The 17,890-nt window shown below is 42.8% G+C and overlaps 2 long non-coding RNA genes across 2 annotated transcripts in view; both read right to left on the bottom strand.

The window, feature by feature from the left end:
• The window catches only part of LOC132389697 (uncharacterized), a 34,261-nt gene extending 27,818 nt beyond the window's left edge, over positions 1–6,443 (bottom strand). Inside the window, exon 1 of the long non-coding RNA XR_009510644.1 lies at positions 6,371–6,443. This is a non-coding gene — a long non-coding RNA (uncharacterized LOC132389697). The remainder of the gene's footprint in view (positions 1–6,370) is intronic.
• A 7,425-nt stretch (positions 6,444–13,868) lies between these two features.
• Positions 13,869–17,890, bottom strand: part of LOC132389696 (uncharacterized) — a 5,157-nt gene continuing 1,135 nt past the window's right edge. The window contains exon 2 of the long non-coding RNA XR_009510643.1: positions 13,869–14,046. This is a non-coding gene — a long non-coding RNA (uncharacterized LOC132389696). The remainder of the gene's footprint in view (positions 14,047–17,890) is intronic.

Here is a 17,890-nt window from a genome sequence, read left to right as displayed (position 1 = left end):
AGCTCAAATGGTCCACACTGACCAAAATTCCCATCTGAGCTTCTGGTCTGTAACCACCTCACAACGATATTATGAACAATGTTATACTCCGTCCTTGTCCCATTTCCCACCTTCTGACCCATATCCTTCAAAACCTTTCCTTCCCATTAGCCTGTCCGAGTACTGCTTCGATGTACCTCATTCAACCACTCCCCCAGTAGCTCATTCCATTTGCTGTCCAGCCTGTGCTTGGAAATGTTGCCCTTCAGGTTCCTATTAGATCTCCTCTTACACCAATGCCTTCCGGTTCCTGATTCCCCAACACTGGCAGAAAGACTGTTTTATTCGACCCACACTGCAATACACCTCTGCAATACCAGCACTCATTCTCTGACATTCCAGGGAAAATTGTCCAAAACACCTTTCACAATTCAGTCCTTTGAGATCCAGTCACATCCCAGTAAATCTCCTCTGCACTCTTTCCAGCTGATTGGTGTCTGTCATACAGCAGGGCGACCTGAACTAAACACTATTTGCAAAATACGGCGAAACCAACGTGGTGTACATCTGCACCATTTCTTCCCAGCTTCTATATTCGGTGCCCTGACTGAAGGACAGTGTTCCAAACCCCTCTTCACCACCCTGTCCATCTGGAACCTGGTCTTGGACCCTGTAACCTGGGTTACTGAATATTAAAACAACACACAGAAAATGCCGGTGGAACACAGCAGGCCAGGCAGCATCTATTAGGAGAAGCACTGTCGACGTTTCGGGCCGAGACTCTTCACCCCACACTCAGGTTGGAGGAATAACACCTTATATACCAGCTGGTTAGCCTCCAACCTGATGGCATGAACATTGACTTCTCTAACTTCCGTTAATGCACCTTCTTACCCCATCCCTGACATATTTAGTTTTTTTCCCCTTTTTCCCTTTATTTTTTCTTTCTCTCTCTGCGCATCACCCTGCCTGTTCTCCATCTCCCTCTGGTGCTCCCCTCCCCTTTTCTTTCTCACTCGGCATCCCGTCCCATGATCCTTTCCCTTCTCGAGCTCTGTAATCCTTTTACCAATCACCTCTCTGGCTCTCAGCTTCACCCCACCCCCTCCGGTCTTCTCCTGACATTTTGCATTCCCCCCCACTTTCAAATCTCTTACTATCTTTCCGTTCAGTTAGTCCTGACGAAGGGTCTCGGCCCGAAACTTCGACAGCCCTTCTCCCTATAGATGCTGCCTCGCCTGTTGCGTTCCACCAGCATTCTGTGTGATACCAGAGTTTTGAGACTTTATAGGGGAAGTTGGAGAAGTGTGTCTTTGTACTTTCAGGGGCATTTACCACATGTAAGGCAAGTGCACAAGACAAGAGCTCTGTGCTGGAAAGGAAGTGTGTTAATATTGATTGAAGTCAGGTTATCATACTGAGACAGAATAACGTGTAAGGAGGATATAATTGGTGGAGTTTTCCAGGGACCAGTTCTGGATCATCAATGACTTATTGATATTAATGACCCGATGGAAGGGCAGAATGTGCCGAATCCACGGTGTCAATGATTGGGAGCGTGATGAGGGGACGTGTTGTGATTGAACATTTGGTCTCTCCAACAAGACAGGAGGAAGTTGGTGAGAAGAATACTTGGTAAATGAAGCTTAATGTGGTAAAGTGTGATGGCATGCAGAGAAGCAGGAGGAAACAAAAGTCAGACAATTATTTATGTAGAGATAAATTGTCAATGAGAGAAATAGAGAGGCGGCAATGTGTTCTCCTGCACAACAAAGTAGAGATGGGTGTAGTGAGTGGTTCATAAAAACATATATGACCAAGGTTCAGAGGTGAATAGTTCATTGATATTTATTGCTGTAGAGAAATAGAGAGGTTTTGTTACAGTGTCAGACAAATGCACAATGATGGATTTTGCAAAGTTAAAGCAGGTTAAGACACAGACAGAGAATAATAGGTTCCTGAGGATTGTTGACGAAAAGAAAGACTTGGGGTACAGGTACATAATTTCATGAAGGTGCCAACACAGGTAGACAAGGTTGTGAAGAAGGTGCACGTCATGCTTGCCTTCATCGGCAAAAGGCTTTGGGAGGAGCTGGGATATCATATTACAGTTGTACAAATCAATAATGAAACCACACCAGGAGTACCCTGTGCAGTTCTGGTCACCACGAGAGGAAGGATGTGGTTCAGCTGAAACGATGCAAAAATGATTCACAGGAATGTTACATGGACCACGGGATCCAGTTACAAGGAAAGATCATACTGACTTGGACTGTTTTCCACGAAGTGAAGGAGGCTGACAGGTGAAATGGTAGAACTTTATAAAACTAAGAGAGGCGTAGACAAGCAGAATCACTTACCCAGGGTGCAAGTATCAAATATGACAAGGTGCAGCTTTAAAATGCCAGGGTGAGTACTTAAAGGTGGGCATTAGTGGAGGTAAGATTAGTGTCTCCGTAAAAAGGGAGGGTGGGGAATAAATCAATCAGGGATGGGCTAAGAAAGGGAGGGAGGTTATTAACGGGTTAGAGAAATCAATGTTCATTCCATCAGGTTGGAGGCTACCCAGACGGAATATGCGGTGTTGTTCCTCTAACCTGAGTGTGGCTTCATCGTGCCAGTAGAGGAGTCGTGGATAGACATATCAGAATGGGAATGGGACGCGGAATTAAAATATGGGGCCACTAGGAGGTGCTGCTTTCTCTGGCTTTTCATGTCTATCCACGGTCCCAGAACAGGAACACTGCAATCCAGGAACGTTGCTCAGTCTCCTTCATCCTTCAACGCTGGCAGATGGTATCTATTTGGTACTACATATGCCGAATTGTAATAACCCCTTGACAGCGTTTGTTCAGCCTGCCAGCCGAATCTGTAACTGCCATCAGCAGAAGTTGTGATATTACTGGTGACATAGCTATTGTCCGTACAGTTAGCTGAATCTGATCCCATTACCCCGTAGTTGCAATAACGGACTTCACACTCATTCTCGTGAAGTTGTTTCAGAGATTAGGATTCGTGCAGTCCATTATAAGAAATTTAATGTCAGCGTTCAAAACAGTTCCATTGGCAAGAGTAATTTCTCTGGGCAGTTCAGACCAGTGCTCCCTTCACAGATCTAACATTGCTACTAAAGTAAAACACAGACTCAATCTTGCCCAAACCTCAGCACCTGCAACTGGCTTTCGCACGGTGCTGACACCGATCGAAGCTTGTGTCTTCCTTGCTCTCAGCAAAGGATCGGCTATCTCGCCTCGGTTCAGCCACATCGAATTGTCTTCAATTCCAAAAGGAAGTTACAGACTATAACGTACGATGGTCTACACACACAAATTGCTTGAAGAACTCAGCAGGCCAGATAGCATTAACAGAAGAAGTACTTTTTTTTCCAAAGATGCTGCCTGACCTGCGAAGCTCCTCCAGCATTTTGAGTTTGTTGCTCGAATTTCCAGCAGCTGTAGATTTCCTCTTGTTTGCCAATTGCGATGATCATTTGTCAGAAAACGTGTGGTGAAAAAACAGCGCAGAACCTCAGGATACTGACCACCACCCCTTTCTAGTGAAGATGCAAACTATCCCTTTGGTATCGATCACCCCTGCACAGATGAAGTCCCAGTGATTGAGTGAATGCAAGTCGGCTTTTTCCATGGGGGTTGGGAGGTACAACAACCAGAGGGCATGAGTTAAGGATGATGGGTGAAAGTTTAAGGAGAACAGGAAAGGAAAATTCTTCACTCAGACGGTTGTGAGAGTGTTGGAACGAGCTGCCAGAATGAGTGTTGCATGCAAATTTGATTTCAATATTTAATAGAAGTTCGGATAGATGCGTGCGAACGATCCCTGCGAAAAGAAGAGAGGGGTAGAGAGGGAACGATGTCCTTAGTGGTGGGGTCCTGTTGAAGGTGGCGGAAGTTGCGTAGGATAATATGCTGGTTCCGGAGGCTGGTGTGGTGGTCTGGTGGGGTCAGCAACCCATTGTGCTTTCCCCTTAGATTCCTTTTTCTCCTCTCCTGCCTAACCCCGCCCTGCTTCCCCTCCCCACCCTTGATCTTTCCTCTGATTCGTTTTCCGCCATCTTCTTCATAGGGCCCCTGCCCCCTGCTTCTTTAGACCTGACGAAGGTTCTCGACCAGAAACATTGACTGCTTTTTTCAACTGATGCTGCCGGCCCTGCTGAGCTCATCCAGCTTTTTTGTACGTCCGGTAAATGGTTGACTCGTGCATCAGTCTTTACATTAATTCTTACTCATAGACTCAACTCACATCGGTAAAGGCATATTTTTTTGAGGTTTGCAAAATGGCTTTGTGTGGGTGAGATTATAGTTTACAAACCTGATCACATTGTTTATGAAAAATGGTTGATTGATGAAGCCCGGGGTGGATATTGTATTAGTCGAATTTGAAAAGCTTTCAACAAGGCCTCTCATGGTGGTTCGGAGGGAGATTCCCTCTGTGTCTGACCCCGGGAGTGTGCGATGGGACGGTGTGGAGGGAGATTCACTCTGTGTCTGATCCCGGGAGTGTGTGATGGGGCGGTGAGAAGGGAGATTCACTCTGTGTCTGACCCCGGGAGTGTGTGATGGGACGGAGTGGAGGGAGATTCACTCTGTGTCTGACACCGGGAGTGTCTGATGGGACGGGGTGGAGGGAGATTCACTCTGTGTGTGATACCGGGAGGGTGTGATGGGACGGGCTGGAGGGAGATTCACTCTGTGTCTGACACCGGGAGGGTGTGATGGGACGGTGTAGAGGGAGATTCACTCTGTGTCTGATCCCGGGAGTGTGTGATGGGACGGAGTGGAGGGAGATTCACTCTGTGTCTGACCCCGGGAGTGTGTGATGGGACGGTGTGGAGGGAGATTCACTCTGTGTGTGACACCGGGAGGGTGTGATGGGACGGGCTGGAGGGAAATTCACTCTGTGTCTGACACCGGGAGGGTGTGATGGGACGGTATAGAGGGAGATTCACTCTGTGTCTGATCCCGGGAGAGTGTGATGGGACGGTGTGGAGGGAGATTCACTCTGTTTCTGACCCCGGGAGTGTGTGATGGGACGGTGTGGAGGGAGATTCACTCTGTCTGTGACACCGGGAGGGTGTGATGGGACGGGCTGGAGGGAGATTCACTCTGTGTGTGACACCGGGAGGGTGTGATGGGACGGGCTGGAGGGAGATTCACTCTGTGTCTGACCCCGGGAGTGTGTGTTGGGACGGTGTGGAGGGAGATTCCCTCTATGTCTGACCCCGGGAGTGTGTGCTGGGATGGTGTGGAGGGAGATTCACTCTGTGTCTGACCCCGGGATTGTGTGCTGGGATGGTGTGGAGGGAGATTCACTCTGTGTCTGACACCGGGAGGGTGTGATGGGACGGTGTGGAGGGAGATTCACTCCGTGTCTGACCCCGGGAGATTGTGATAGGACGGTGTGGAGGGAGATTTACTCTGTGTCTGGCCCCGGGAGTGTGTGATGGGATGGTATGGATCGAGATTCACACTGTGTCTGACCTCGGGATTGTGTGATGGGACGGTGTGGAGGGAGATTCAATCTGTGTCTCACACCGGGAGTGTGCGATGGGACGGTGTGGAGGGAGATTCAGTCTGTGTCTGAACCCGGGAGTATGTGATGGGACGGTGTGGCGGGAAATTCACTTTGTGTCTGAAACCGGTAGTGTGTGATGGGACGGTGTGGAGGGAGATTTATTCCGTGACTGACCACGAGAGTGTGTGATGGAACGGGGTGGAGGGAGATTCACTCAGCGTCTGACCCCGGGAGTGTGTGATGGGACGGTGTGGAGCGAAATTCACTCCGTGTCTGACCCCTGGAGTGTGTGATGGGACGGTGAGGAGGGAGATTCACTTTGTGTCTGACCCCGGGCGTGTGTGATGAGACGGTGTGGAGGGAGATTCACTCTGTGTCTGACCCCGGGAGTGTGTGATGGGACGGTGTGGAGGGAAATTCACTTTGTGTCTGACACCGGGATTGTGTGATGGGACGGGGTGGAGGGAGATTCACTCTGAGTCTGGCCCCGGGAGTGTGTGATGGGACGGTGTGGAGGGGTTAAAGATTCAATGACTGACTCCCAGACGGGCAGAGGGAGAATCACTGTTCCTTGTTCCTGAATTCCAGAGCATTCTGGTTCCAAGGACTGGATCAGAAATGAAGACCGGGGAGGGGGGGGGGGGTACGTCACGTGATGACGTAGGCTCGGGACGCTGGAACCCAGCCCTCCCGTAAAAAAGTTAATAAATTAATGTTTAAGTGAAGAAAAGTTAATTAATACTTTTTTAAGGATACTTATAAATTACTTTGGATTGTTTTAAGCTATGCCTCATAAACAGAGGACGAAGAAAACTGCTACCGCGAAGACCGCTCAAGATGGAACAGAATCAAGGCCTACTTCTACTGAAGAACCGCGGACTCAGGTACAACACACCACCGGTGAAACAGAAAAGGTGACTGCGGCAGCATCGGCCATTTCTAAAGGAAAAGATCAACGAGAACTGCGCAAGCGTAAAGGAACGAGCATGCGCAAAAGAGAGCAACCAGAACTACAAAACCCAGCAACGACTGAAACCGACAGTGAATTGAGTCTGAGAGAGAGGCGGACTCTCTGGAAAAATCAGACGAAGATGGAGAAGAAGAAGAAGAAGATGAAAGTTCCTCTGAAAATACAAAAAAGATTTTGAGGCAAATAATGCATAAATTAAATGCATTAAAAGTAATTAAAAGTAACCAAAAAGTAATTAAAGAAAACAATAACAAATATGGAGGCTATGTTTGATAAAATGACAAAGAAACAGGAAAAATTGGAAAAGAAAATTACAGATTTGGACGTCAAAATGGAAGAAATAGATGGAAGAATGAAGAAGATGGAAGATGATAATGATGCCTGGACATCAGAAAGAAAACAACTCGTGGGAAAAATTGATAAGCTTGAAAATTTTAGTAGACGCAACAATATTAAAATTGTTGGACTTAAAGAAGGTACCGAAGGAGAAGACCCAATAATTTTTTTTCAAAAATGGATTCCTGAGAAATTGGAAATGGGAGAAGAAACTTTAATTGAGATTGAAAGGGTGCACAGAGCCTTAAGACCAAGATCTCAAGATGATCAAAATCCGCGATCAATTTTGATAAGATGTTTAAGATACCAGGATAAAGAAAAGATTTTGAGGGCGGCTGCCCAGGGTGCTAAAAGAAGAAAAGGTCCGTTGATGATAGCAGAGAAACCAGTTCTTTTTTATCCTGATATAAGTTATAACCTTTTGAAGAGAAAGAAAGAATTTAATCCAGCTAAAAATGTTTTATGTGAAAAAGGTTATAAGTTTTTAAGTTTTTAACCCAGCAACACTGATAAATTTTTTGGAGGAAGGAAAAAGATTTTTTTCTGATTATCAAGATGCGGAGGTGTTTGCACAAAAACTTCCAGCTCTTCGTTAATTAAACGTAGCGATTTCTAAATGTAATGGTTAAAGACGAAGGCAAAGAAAGCAAATGGAACTGATGGACATTTAAGGACGATATAAGGGAGAAAAGTAAAATTTTAGAAATATTAATTGAGAATAGTATGTTTTTTTATATATACTTTTTATGTTGCGGGGGGCTGCGGAGCTTTGAATCGGTTACTACGGGATTCACGTGTGTAATCACGGCGATTGCCATGACCCGTACAATAGAGGGGGGTAATGTTGTGTTTTTTTTCTTTCACAACATTAGTAAGGGGGTATTTTGTTTTTTTCTTTATTTTCTATTTTTCTTCTATTGTTTTGCCTGGATGATTGGTGGGGACACACATAGCAACAAGGTGACTTCTAAAAAGATTTCCCAGGATGCAATGAAAGTTGAAAGATTAGGTATTATTATAGATTGGAGTGACATAAATAAAAATAATGACTAATTTATTGATTTTTTTAAGTTTTAATGTTAGTGGGCTTAATGGACCAATAAAAAGAAAAAGAATTTTAACATATAATAAAAAAATGAAATTAGATATAGCTTTCTTACAATAAACTCATTTAATGGATATAGAACATCAGAAATTAAAAAGAGACTGGGTTGGAAATGTTATTGCAGTTTCACTTAACTCAAAGGCAAGAGGAGTAGCAATTTTGGTTAATAAAAAATTACCAATTAAAATACAAAATATATTAATTGATTCGGCCGGAAGATATTTAATTATACATTGTCAATTTTTTTCAGAACTATGGACTCTTATGAATATTTATGCACCAAATGAAAATGATGTAAAATTTATATAGGAGGTCTTTTTGAATTTGGCTAATGCACATGATAAAATATTAATAGGTGGAGATTTTAATATTTTGTCTAGATCCAGTTTTAGATACATCAACAAAGGCTATTACAAAATCAAAAATAGCAAAATTAACTCTATCATTGATGAAAGATTTAAATTTGATTGATATATGGAGAAGAATCAATCCAAAAGAAAGGGATTATTCATTTTATTCAAATAGACATAAAACATATTCAAGGATAGATTTTTTCCTATTATCAACAAATACTCAAGATAGAGTGAAAAATGTGGAATATAAAGCAAGAATATTGTCTGATCACTCTATTTAATAATGACAATGATAATGATATATAAAGAGGAATCAATTTATAGATGGAGATTTAATTCAATTCTACTAAAACGTCAAGATTTTTGTGATTTTATGAAAAAGCAGATTCAGTTCTTTTTAGATACAAATTTACATTCAGTTGATGATAAATTTATATTGAGGGAAGCAATGATAGCATATTTGAGAGGCCAGATAATAAGTTATACTTCTAAAATTAAGAAGGAATATATGATAGAAATAGATCAATTGGAAAAAGAGATTATAAAATTAGAAAAAGAATCTCAAAGAAATATGACAGAAGAAAAACGAAGGCAACTTATTAATAAGAAGTTAAAACATAATACACTCCAGACATATCGAACAGAAAAAAGCAATTATGAGAACTAAACAGAGATATTATGAACTAGGTGAATTTCTTGCATGGCAGTTAAAAACAGATCAGATTTCTAAAACAATAAATGCAATTCGAACAAAAGTGAATGAAATTACTTATAAACCTCTAGAAATTAATGAGGCTTTTAAGAATTTTTATTCTGAGTTGTATAAATCAGAATCAAAGAATGATGACGTTAAGATAGAAGAATTTTTATCACAAATAACTCTTCCAAAATTAAATACAGAAGAACAGAAGGGATTAGGTATGCCTTTTACATTGAAGGAAGTTGCAGAAGCTTTGGGATCACTTCAAAGTAATAAATCTCCAGGAGAAGATGGTTTTCCACTTGAATTTTATAAAAACGTTTAAAGATTTATTAATTCCTCCTTTTATGGAGTTAATATATCAAGCGGAAAGAACGCATAAACTTCCAGAATCTTTTTCAACAGCTATTTTAATAGTATTGCCAAAAAAAGATAGAGACCTATTAAAACCAACATCATATAGACCTATTTATTTATTAAACACCGATTATAAAATAACAGCAAAAATCTTATCTAATAGATTATCTAAATGCTTGCCAAAATTAGTGCATATGGATCAAACAGGATTTATCAAAAATAGACAATCGGCAGATAATGTAATTCGGTTATTTAGTATAATCCATCTAGCACAAAAGAGGGAGGAAATGAGTGTGGCAGTTGCTTTAGATGCAGAAAAAGCATTTGAAAGATTGGAATGGGATTTTTTATTTAGGGTATTGGAAAAATATGGACTAGGAACATCATTTATAAAATGGATTAAAACCTTAAATACTAATCGCAAAGCTAAAGTAGTGACAAATGGTCAAATTTCAACATCATTTCAGTTAACAAGATCAACTAGGCAAGGTTGCCCACTATCACCTGCTTTATTTGTGTTGGCAATAGAACCACTAGCTGAATTAATTAGAATGGACCCAGATATTAAGGGTTTCAGAGTTAATCAGGAAGAATACAAGATTAACTTATTTGCTGATGATGTTCTACTTTATTTAACAGATCCATTACATTCACTACGCAAATTATCTTATAGACTAGAGGAATATGGGAAAATATCGGGTTATAAAATAAATTGGGATAAAAGTGAAATGTTACCTCTTACTAAAGGAGATTATAATCAATGTCGATTAATAACTCAATTTAGATGGCCAACAAATGGTATAAAATATTTAGGTATAAGAGTTGATAATGATATAAAAAACTTATACAAATTAAATTATTTACCACTTTTGAAAAAAATTCAGGAAGATCTTGAAAAATGGATGGCATTACCAATAACATTAGTAGGTAGAGTAAATACTATAAAAATGAATATATTCCCTCGATTACAATATTTATTTCAATCATTACCAATACAATTACCCCAGAATTTTTTTTCAAGAGTTAAACAAATATGTGAGGAAATTCCTCTGGAAAGGTAAGATGTCAAGAATATCGTTGGAAAAATTGACATGGAAATTTGATCTAGGAGGATTACAACTTCCAAATTTTAGGAATTATTATAAAGCAAATCAACTTAGATTTATTGCATCTTTTTTCGAGAAAGATAAACCGGCATGGATTAGAATAGAATTAGATAAAATAGGAGAAAACGTACCAGAAGATTTTATATACAAATGGGAATCTAAATGGATACGGGAAAAGAAAGAATCTCCTATATTAAAACATTTGATTGATTTATGGAATAAGATAAATGTTGATGATGAGACAAAAACATCTTTATTAGCAAAGAGATCTTTAATTCAAAATAGACTTATTCCTTTCACAATGGACAATCAAATTTTATATAATTGAATTCAAAATGGGATTAGATATATAGGGAATTGTTTTGAAGGAGGTATATTAATGTCATTTGATCAATTAAAGAATAAATATAAAATATCAAATAACACTTTATTTTGTTACTTTCAATTAAGGGCTTATTTAAGAGAAAAATTAGGTCAAACAATGTTATTGCCGAAATCTAATGAAATAGAAATTTTAATTCAAAAAGGAAATAATAAAAAAATTATATATTGTATGTATAATTTGATTCAAAGACAGGTATTTAAACAAGGAGTCCATAAGTCAAGACAAAAATGGGAAAGTGATTTGAATATTAAACTTGAAGAAACAAATTGGTCAAGACTGTGTCTTGATAGTATGACAAATACAATAAATCTTCGGTTAAGATAAGCGCAGTATAATTTTCTACATCAATTATATATTACACCACAAAAAAATAAAAAAAAAATAAATCCAAATTTATCAGATCAGTGTTTCCGATGTAACCAGGAAACTGGTACTTTTTTACATTCGACATGGTCTTGCTCTAAAATTCAACCTTTTTGGACAAATTTAAGACTTTTACTGGAACAAATTACAGGAACACAATTTCCTCATAATCCAATATTATTTTTACTAGGTGATATTGAAGGGATAAAACAGAAACTCAAACTAAATAAGTATCAGAAAGAATTTATAAAAATTGCACTGGCAGTAGCCAAAAAAGCTATTGCAGTTACTTGGAAATCGGATACACATTTAAGTATAGACTCTTGGAAGAAAGAAATCTATGGTTGTATTCCATTAGAAAAAAATACATATAATTTAAGAGATAAATATGAAACATTTCTGAAATTTTGGAGCCCTTATTTACAAAAGACAGGATTAAATATATAGATGCTCTGAAGATGAAACAATTGCTTATTAGGGGAAAGAAATAAATATACATATTAAAGTTATTACGAATTCCATGGAGCATGTGGAGTTCTTCCAACAACCAGGCATTCTTTCTTTCTTTCTTTTTTTTTCTTTCGTTCTCTTTTTTTTCTATAGGGCAGTTAGGGGGGAGGGGTTAAGGGGAGGGGGTAAGGGTTACATACATTGTTTTTTCATACTTTACTTTGTAACCATTTAAAAATGCAATAAAAAAGTTTAAAAAAAAAGAAATGAAGACCGGCTTTATTACATATCCACGTTTGAAAGATCCTACACTGAGGCCGATCTGCATTGCTGCAACTCTAAATCGAATCTACTTGAAATCAGTTCAAGCCAGGAAGAGGTATTTGTCAGATGAACTGAAGAGCAGTATATATATAGATAGATAGATAGATAGATAGAGAGAGAGAGACAGAGCTCCCTCCATACGGTCTCATCACACACTCCGCGGCTCAGAGTCAGAGTTAGGCTCCAGCATCACCGTCCCAACTCACACTCCCTTGATCAGACACAAAGTTAAGCTCACTCCACACCGTCGCATCACACACTCCCCGGTTCAGACACAGAGTGAGTCTCCCTCCAGTACGTCCCATCACACACTCCCGTGGTCAGACACAGAGTGGTCTCCCTTCCATACCATCTCATCACACACTCCCGGTGTCAGACACAGAGTGATCTCCCACCACACCGTCCCATCACACACTCCCGTGGTCAGACACAGAGTGATCTCCCTTCCATACCGTCTCATCACACACTCCCGGTGTCAGACACAGAGTGATCTCCCACCACACCGTCCCATCACACACTCCCGGGGTCAGGCACAGAGTGAATCTCCCTCCACACCGTCGCATTACACACTCCCCGGTTCAGACACAGAGTGAGGCTCCCTGCATCTTGCCATCACATTCTACTGGTGTGAGATACAGAGTTCCTTCCACCCCATCCCTTCGCGCTCTCCCTTTGTCAGACGTAGCGTGACGCTCCTTAAATTCAAACTTTAATGATAGTAATTTATTTTCACAGAATTTTGTTGAGAAATCTGTCCGCGACCAAGGCAGTTCATACTGGATTGGAAAATGCAACTATGGGTGAGATTTGGGGTATTGCAAGTTTCTGAGAAAAGAGTGAGTCGGGGATCGGTGCAGGCTGAGTGAAGGGAGTGGGCAATGTGTTTAGTTTGGGGACTGACACAGTCTGCGAGAGGGGAGTGGGCAGTGAGATTAGTTTGGGGACTGACGCTGTTTGCTAGAAGGAGTGGGCATTGATATTAGTTTGCGGACTGATAAGGGCTGTATGGAGAGCGTGTGCAATTGGCTTTGTTTGGGGATTGACAAAGTCTGTTGGTAGAGTGTGTGCAGTTGAATTAATGTGGGAACTGACATGGGCTGTGGGAAGAGAGTGCGAAGTGGGAGTGTTTTGGTGGTTGACACAGATCTTTAGGGAGAAGGCTAGGTATTGGGTTTATCGTGGGGACTCGCGCGGGGTCTTGGAGTGAAAGTGGGATGTACACGTATTTTGGGGACTAACACGGGACTGTGGGGAGAGACTGGAGCTGCAGAGCTCTTTTGGGAACTGACCCAGGTTGTGGGAGAGAGTGAGGCAGTGGGAACACTTTGGGGCCTAGCACATGTCTGTGGTGAGGGAATGAGGGAGGGGTGTACATAGGGGACACACACAGATCTGTGGGGAGAGAATAGTTCAGTGGGAGTACTCTGGGGACTGAGAAACGTCCGTGGGGAGAGCATGGGAAGCGGGAGGTGTTTTGGTGATTGACACAGGTCTCTAAGAAGAGGGTTGAGCAGTGGGATTATTTTGGGTTCCGGCACGGGGCTGTGGGGAGAGAGTCAGGCAGTGTAGTTTGGACTGACACTGATCTGTGTGGTGGGAGTGGTGAGTCTGAGTACTTAGGCAGAAAACACAGGCCTGTGGGGAGACATTGAAGATGTGGCAGCATTTTGAGGACTGACATGGGGCCTTGGGAGAGACTGGCGCTGTGGGAATATTTTGGGGACTGACAAAGGGCTGCAGGGAGAAAGTGGACCATTGTGAAAATTCTGGATACTGACACAGGGCTGCGCTGGGAAAGTGGGATTGTGGGAAATTTTGGGGTGCCGCAGGTCGTTGGCGAGAGTGGGCGTCAGTGATTTTGGGGACTAACACACGGCTGCCTGCTGAAGGTACGCTGATATTGCTTACCCCTTCTTGATAGGAGAGTGGCCTCGAATATCGTGTTCCAAATGAAGGCTGGAGTCTTCGAATGCATTGAATGTGGATGGTACCCTCACTTTGAACATTGCAGTGAGGATAAGCGTTGCTTCATCTGCGAGAAGTCGGCGCTTCTGTGCTCAGATCTTTCTGAAAAGATCCAGGATCTCTGTCAACAGTCAATAGGGTCGACTTAAACAAGTGGCAAAAGCGTCTTTATCTCACCGACTCACATTACATCATCAGCTCTGCCCCTCACCCTTGCCTTATTATCTTTCCCTCTATCGCAATCTTACCCACCGTCTCGCCCACTCTTCACCTTCGTTCCTCTAAACACTCTCTCTCATCCCTCTCCACTCCCGCCTCTTCCATTTCATCCGCATTTTCTCCCTCCCGCATCTCGCCTCCCTTTCCCCGAACTCTTCCTCTTCTATCCCTGTCTCTCTCTCGATTCTCTATTCCCCCTCTACACACTCTCCCAATCCCTCTCTTTGCCTTTTATCGAACTCAACTCGCTCTCCCGCTTCTGTCTTCAGCTACTCTCACCTCAATCATGCGCGTCAATGTTCTCGATACCCCAGTCCTGTGGAATAAGAGTGCATGTATTCGCCTTATCCGTGCCCCTTGTAGTTTTGTACAGCTCTACATGGTCACAAAATAAAGCCTGAAAATTTCCGACTGCACCATAACTCAGCTCCTGAAATCCTGGCAGAAACTTCGGAATTCTCCCTCTGTAATCTTTCCAGTTCGTTGAGATTTTTCTCAGAGCAAGGCAAGCAGAACTAAACTCCATACTCCAAGTGCGGCCCGACCGACGTCATTTGCAACTGCAACGTGACCTCCGACTCCCGTACTCAGTGTCCTGACTGATGAAGGCCAGCGTGTCAAATGTCCTGTCCACCAGTATCGCATCTTCTCTACCGGATTCACGGTCTGTTTTATTATCTGTGACGCAGACCACCTGAGATTTGTTCTTTTGAAGGATCAGTGGGGCCCTAATATGTAAAATTACCGTCAAATGCAACAAGCTAATAAATGCCGCAAAAAATGTGGAGGTGGTGCTCATACGTTCAAGAAAATGCTAGCGGAAGGGAAGAAGGTGTTTCTGGTTCATTGAGATTTCGGCCTCCTGTTCCTCGTCAACCCTCCTTCCCAGACGACCATCCTTGTCACCGTCCGCCAAGACTTCCTCTGCAGCCCTCTCCGTTTCCGCCACCGCATTCTTCTTCCACACTTCTTGACTCTAGCAACCCTCCGTTCACTGCGCTGCGTGCCGTCTTCGTCATCTCCTCCTTCTCCAACACCTCTCCACGTCTCCCTGATCTGCTTGATCCCCTGCAGGTCCACCCCGCTTCCATTAACCGTCTTCCTCCTTTACACGTCTCCCTCTCACTGTTTATATAGAAGTATGGCGAGGAAGGGGGAGAGGTGACGTCTAGTGTTACACCAACCAGCTCCCTTCAAACGGATATTGATCTCTCGGTTCTGAGCCTTTGCTCTATTCTTTGTGAACAGGCCGATCGTTTGTTTGGACAAAACTTCATCCCGAGTGGGGTGGAGGGCGGATGGGGTGAGGGTAGATGTGCGGAAGAGATGCGTTAGACCACTTTAGACCAGAGCCAGTGCAGACACCCCTTGCGGCCAATCCGCTCAATAACAGGTAGACCACTCTGGATGCTTCTGGATGGGAGGAGAGGGGTGCAAATTACCAAGCAGGGGAAAGTCTCACCGGTCAGGTCTCTGACAGAGACTATGGCTCTGTGGCTCAGAAAGGAAAGGAGTGAAATTTGGCGAGCTTTATCCTGAGGGTAGTCTTTGTTAGGTGAGCAGAAAAGAGGTACTGAGGACGAGAACGAGATTTCTCAATGGTATGCGGTCGATATACTAACCAGTATATAGGCAGGAAAATGGAGCCGGTTCTGCAAACTTTGAAAGAACATTCAGTTTAAACTGTGACTGAAATGTTAGGATTTGGAACGAAGTCTTGAGATATCTGTATCACTGGGCGCTCCTGCTCGGAAGCTGCGACCTCTGCAAACCGAGCGGTTTATTTCATTTCAATTCAATTCGTTTCAAGTTTATTTGCAATTCCATCACATATGACCGCCAGGGCCAAGCTTCAAAACACAACACCAACTGTCACACGATACACCAAGCTCACGTAATATGTATAAAATAGCAAGTTAGCAAGCATATGTAGGGTATCAGTGAGATATATTCACGCTTTATGTACAGGCGCACACACGCACGCGCGCGCACGAGCACATGTATATATAATCAGCTTGTGGTCCTAGGCAGTGTAAAAGCCACCGAAATCTAGAAACTACAACAACTGCTCTTGTGTTCTGCCGAATGAACACTGGGAGACAGCACAGACTCCTGCCTGGAGATCGCGCCACACCGCCCCTCGTTGTGCAGCTCCTTCATTTTCTCCGCCATCTGGCAACTCTCTCAGTTTACACCTGAACCGGAGTGGAACTAATATCCCAGCGGGAAGGTTTGCCATTAAGAAAGGGGTCGATGTGTTGTTTAAGCTAGAGTTGCAGGGGGATGATAACCAGAATGATTGAACAGAAAGTTGAGTCATTGTTGGGACAGATGTTGTTAAGACCTCAGATAAAGTCAGCGAGCAAAATGTTGAACCTGCTGGATCTCATGTTCTGAGCTACGTCCATTTCAAAGCAATAAGTATTATACGAAGAGCAGATGAGCTCAGGGTCGGAGCCAACGATTGAAAGCATGATAGTTTAGCCATTAGTAAGATTTGTTTGCAGGAGGGGCAAGTCTGTTAGCTCAGCCTTCCAGTTTACCGCTGTTTTTGTCGGACTAATGTTTATATAATTTAAGCTAAGGTGAGGCTTCAGAGGTGGAACTGAGGCATGAGAAGGGTATGAACTCGTTCATGGGGCAACATTATCGACCACCGTACAGTCGGGGGATTTAGAGGAACAAATCTGTGGAGAGTTCGGAGTCTGTTGTAAGAGACATCAGGTTGTGGCATCGGGTGAGTTTAAGATTCTTGGTACTGACTGTGAAAGGGCCACTGGGATAGTTTTCTTAATCAGTTAAGGAAGGAACCTTAATCAGCAGATAGTTAGTCCCAATGAGAGAGTGCAATACTTGATCTCATCCTAGCGATTAGGACACGCCAGGGGTCAGAAGTGTGTGTCAGGGAACAATTTGCATCTAGTGTTGGTAATGCCATTAGATACAGGATAAGTATGGAAACGGATAGATGCAACCTCGAGTTAAGTTTAGTTTTGAGGTTTATAACAATACGGGACGCAAGTAGACCAGAGAGCTTGTATCTTTTACCCGTAGGATGGAAATGTCTAATATTAGAAGACCTGCATTGAGGTAAGAGCGGGTAGGTTCAAAGGAGATGAATTTGGCAAGTTTTTGTCGTCACAGAGATTGGCGGGTAATTGGAAAGTTCTGGCAGCTCTGGTGGTGGAGGTAAATCCATACAGACTTTTAACTGGCTCTTCTATAGGTACGTGGGTGTGCAAGGAATGGAAGGAGACAGATGTCGGGAGAACAAATTCAGAATTGAGATATCACAATTCTTGAACCAAAGGGTCTGTTCTGTTGTGTGATTTACCTTCTCTGCTCTGTAGAAAGAGCAGAGTGATCTGACCTCATCCGGTGGAAAGTGCAGGGAGTTAGTTTGTGAAAAGGAACTTGACGATTTATCGATAACAAGAGGGAACGACCAATTCACAGAAGGCATACGGCATGAAAAAGACGCACAGAGACACCATCTTCAAAGTGACACTGAAAAACCCCTTACGATGCTTTTGTATCACAGACACAACCCTCGTCGTAATACGAACACGCCCCTCATAGTGACAGCCACACACTGATAGACCCGGTACTGCAACAAGGAAACTTCCTCGCTGTGTGCATAGGGGTGAGAGAGATATATAGAGATGTATTTAGACCGAACGTGCAGGATACAGGAACCTGGGTGACAGATAGTGCAGATCCAGAGACGTGCAGAGACCCCTTGTGAC

Source organism: Hypanus sabinus, unplaced genomic scaffold (genome assembly GCF_030144855.1).
Source record: "Hypanus sabinus isolate sHypSab1 unplaced genomic scaffold, sHypSab1.hap1 scaffold_630, whole genome shotgun sequence".
Taxonomy (NCBI): domain Eukaryota; kingdom Metazoa; phylum Chordata; class Chondrichthyes; order Myliobatiformes; family Dasyatidae; genus Hypanus; species Hypanus sabinus.
This window is presented reverse-complemented; position numbering and strand designations above follow the sequence as displayed.